This window comes from Meriones unguiculatus, chromosome 16 (assembly GCF_030254825.1).
Source record: "Meriones unguiculatus strain TT.TT164.6M chromosome 16, Bangor_MerUng_6.1, whole genome shotgun sequence".
In the NCBI taxonomy this organism is placed as follows: domain Eukaryota; kingdom Metazoa; phylum Chordata; class Mammalia; order Rodentia; family Muridae; genus Meriones; species Meriones unguiculatus.
In genome coordinates, this window is record NC_083363.1 from 24,166,236 (window position 1) to 24,170,192 (window position 3,957).

Here is a 3,957-nt window from a genome sequence, read left to right on the forward strand (position 1 = left end):
GGTGGACCCGCCTTGCACCCTGCCCCCGCCCCGCCCACCCGCGCAGGCGCACTCTGCCCGGCGCGCCTCCTCACGCCCCGCCCCCAGGGCTGCCCCTGGCTCGCCGCCTGGGCCACGTGGCCCGAGCCAGATGCCCTCTGGAAGCTGTCAGTGACCAACGCGGCCCCTGCAGGGCCGGAGTGCAAGTTATTCTCCAGACGCACTCGGGGCGCTCACCTTTGACTCCAATCGCTTCCTGCAGAGCAGTTCCTTATCTCTGAAGGCCTTGATAAGCGACCTGCTTCACAGTCTTTTTTTTTTTTTTTTATTTCGAAACAGACTTTCTCTGTGTAGCCCTGGAACCCCTAGAACTCTCTCTGTAGACCAGGCTGGCCTCGGACTCATAGATGTACACCTGCCTCTGCCTGCCAAGTGCTGGGATTAAGGGTTTGCTCTACCATTGCCCGGCCCCAGGCAGTCTGCTAAAGCTGAGAGTTTGGCTGAAAAGTATAGGTTGTGACTTGGCACGCTCTAGAGCTACCAGCCAAGTGCGAGGTAGCTTCCGCTTTCCAGCGGTTGACCTGAGGCAAATTTGCTTTTACTAATTTCCCTGACACAGTTTCTCATCTAGATTGTTGGATGGGTTCTGAAGCCGATTACCCTCGCGCTGATTTCTCTCCGCACCCAGATCCTTAACAAGCCACCCCAGATCCGGTGGGACTTGAGAGTGAGGCACTGGGAAGGCACAGGAGTGTGCTCAGAACCCCGTAAGGACATTTTCTCTCAGGACTAGCTTCTTGGAGCTTGTTTTCCTACTTCACCACCTCAAGTTACACCGAACACCTTCCCTCAAACTGGGAAGCAGTAGCTAAATATATGTATTTATCGTAGCCAGGTATAGTGGCTCACACAAGTAACCCCAGACCTCAGGAAGCTCAACTCTGAGACCAGCCTAAGATATATAATGAGTTCCAGGCCACCCATGCTACAGTATGAGACTATCTCAAAATGAAACAAATCTAGTTATAACCCAGGAAATTATCCATATTTTTTAAATAGCTAATTTTACTTTTAAAAATGATAGGCAGAATTTCTTTTAAAATATTGTTTACCTATGTATCTTAAAGACAATTTTCTTTAAACTATTTTTGAAACAATGTCTGTTATATAAAAATGGGATAGATAAATCACGTATTAGGTGAAAACCTAAGAAAAATTAATTCTTATATTAACATAGTGATATATACATGTGCCCCCCCCCCCCCCACAGCTGGGCAGAAAGATTATGATTTCAAGGTCATCCTTGGCTAGTCTGGATTACATGAGACCCTGTCTCAAAAAAAAAAAAAAAGGTAAAGATAAATTTCTCATTAATTTGTATCCCTCCCCAGCCCTCCTCCCAACTGCTCACCCTGCTGGCATCCATTAATTTTCTGAGGATTGTGACTCACTAACTTTTGTCCACAACACCACAGTTTCAGAACATGCAGGCAGGAAGAAAAATAGAGTAATAGCCTGGTTGGTGATTCAGGGTAGGCACAAAAGCAGCGAGATTCTCTGCACAGTGAATAATAAGTAGGCCCCACCTGGGAACGTGTTAGGAACTCTGATGGAGTGAGTCCCTTTGGTTTTGGGGGGTTTTTTGGTCTTTGAGCAGACGGAACCAGTTCTTTTGGGTAAACCCTGAGTCTCACCTTTGACTGAATGGACAGAAATGACACAATAATAATAGCCTCCATGCACTTTCTCTCAGAGCCAAGTAAGGTGATAATGTCTCCCTGACCTCTGGACTTAACACTCTATCTCTGATCCATTGAATATATTCAGAGAGCCAATCAGCACTCACTATAGTAAGCCGCCCAGCCCTGTGCACTGTAACTTTTTCTCCTAGCTAGCAAGGGTAATGAGCCCCACAGGCCTTGAGGACCTTGTTCAGCCAGGCTTGATGGCATGCTCAGATAATCCCAGCACTTGGGAGGCTGACACAAGCCACAGGCTAGCCTCCACGTTCTAATAAGACCCTGTCTGAAAACACTGCTGGAGAGGCCTGAGAGAGGTCTCAGCAGTTCAAAGCCTGTTGTGCTCTCCCAGAGGACCCACAGTTCATTTCCCAGCACTCACAAGGCAGTTTACAGCCCTCTGTAACTCCAGCATGGCCTCTGGTCACCAGTGTTAAGTCTCAAACCCTGGGACAAACGGCTGAGGTGCCTATTTGACCATGGCCAGGTTCTCCCTCTATCCCAACGTCTTACAGGGTCCTCCTAGCTGGCATATCCATCCTCTACCCTAAACTTCTCCAGACCAGGGGCTGTGCTGCCCTTCCCCCTAACTGCCCTTCCTTATTATAATCCAACAGTTTTGGTTAACCATCCTCTTTGGGCCTCCTGCCTGCTGCACATGGTTCCCCTCTGCCCCCTCTCCCTTCCCCAGGTGTACCCCACCCTCCCATTTCCCCACCCCCTCTCCTCACATGGCTTAGGGTTATGACCCCTCAGAACTGTTCCAGATGGGTCTGCCTCTGGCTATGATCTCCCTTTTGTCTGCAATAAACGTTCTTCTCCATCAGACCTAGGAACAGTCATGTACTTTCCTTTTTATTTCTTTTCCATTTTCATTTATTTTTCTCATTCAACTAGGACCCATGCAGTACACATACATACACACACACACATATAAAAAGCACACATACTTTTTTGTTGTCTTGGGTTTTATTTTTGTGGTCTTGTTGGGCTTTGGGGTTTTGGTGGTGGTGGTGGTTTTTTGTTGTTGGGTTTTTGTTTGCTTTTTCACACAGGGTTTCCCTGTGTATCCTCTGGTGATCCTAAAACTTGCTCTGTAGATCAGGCTAGCCTGGAACTCAGAGATCTGCCTACCTCTGCCTCCTGAGTGAAAATAAACATAATTTTTTTTTTTTTTAAGAAGCTGGGTCGTGGTAGGGGGGAGATGGCTCATTGGTTAAGAAAATAAGTTCCCAGCATTTGGAAGGCAAAAGCAAGCAGATCTCTGAGTTCAAGGCCAGCCTGGACTACCAAGCGAGCTTCAGAACAGCCAGGGCTACACAGAGAAACCCTGTCTTGGAAAGCAAAACAAGACAAAAAGATTAGAAATTTGTGCTGGACATAGAGCTCAATTAGTAGAGTGCTTGCCTGAAATACAGCAAAGCCTGAGGTTCAGTCCCCAGGACCACATAGAGCCGGGCTTGGCAGCACAGGCCTATAAATCCTAGCACTAGAACACAGAGACAGAAGGATAGGAAATTCAAGGTCATTCTTGGTTATTGCTGGTTTGAAGCAGAAATCCAGCTTGAGATATATCGTGGAGGGTTCTAGCAGGTGGAAACGAGGTACTGGCCGCCCTTGCCCTTGCCTTCCCCCTCCTTATAAACCATAGATCACATTCCTAAAGCTTGTCACCAAGGTCTGTTCCCTTATTTGGCCCCTTTTTCCTCCTGATGCAGACCACCACAGTCCAGCTATCTAAGTATTGAAGTCCAGCAATCAAAAGTCTCTCTTTGTCTATCCTAATTAATCTGTCTAATCAAAATTAAACACTTCATTCTATCACTGGGTTTTCCCTTTTCCCTTTATAAAGTGCCATTTGCCTATGGTCCAGGTCTGTCCGCTCTCTATCCAGAGGCATTCCTTTGTCCCTCTGGGATGAATATTCCTCCCCCATTCCTATGCATGCCCCCGCCCCACCTTCTCCTTCATCTTCATCTACTTTCTTTTTCTCAAAAGATTTTATTTTTCTGTTCTATGTATGAGCACTCTATCTGCACCTGCATGCCAGAAGAGGGCATTTATCACATAATAGCCACCATGTGGTTGCTCGGAATTGAACTCGGGACCCCTGGAAAAACAGCCAGAGCTTTTAACTGCTGAGCCATCTCTCCAACCCCTCATCTCCTGTCTTTGTCTCTTATCCCCTGACTTTTGTCCCTCTGGTGCAAATAAATCACCTTTGTGCTGAGAACTTGGT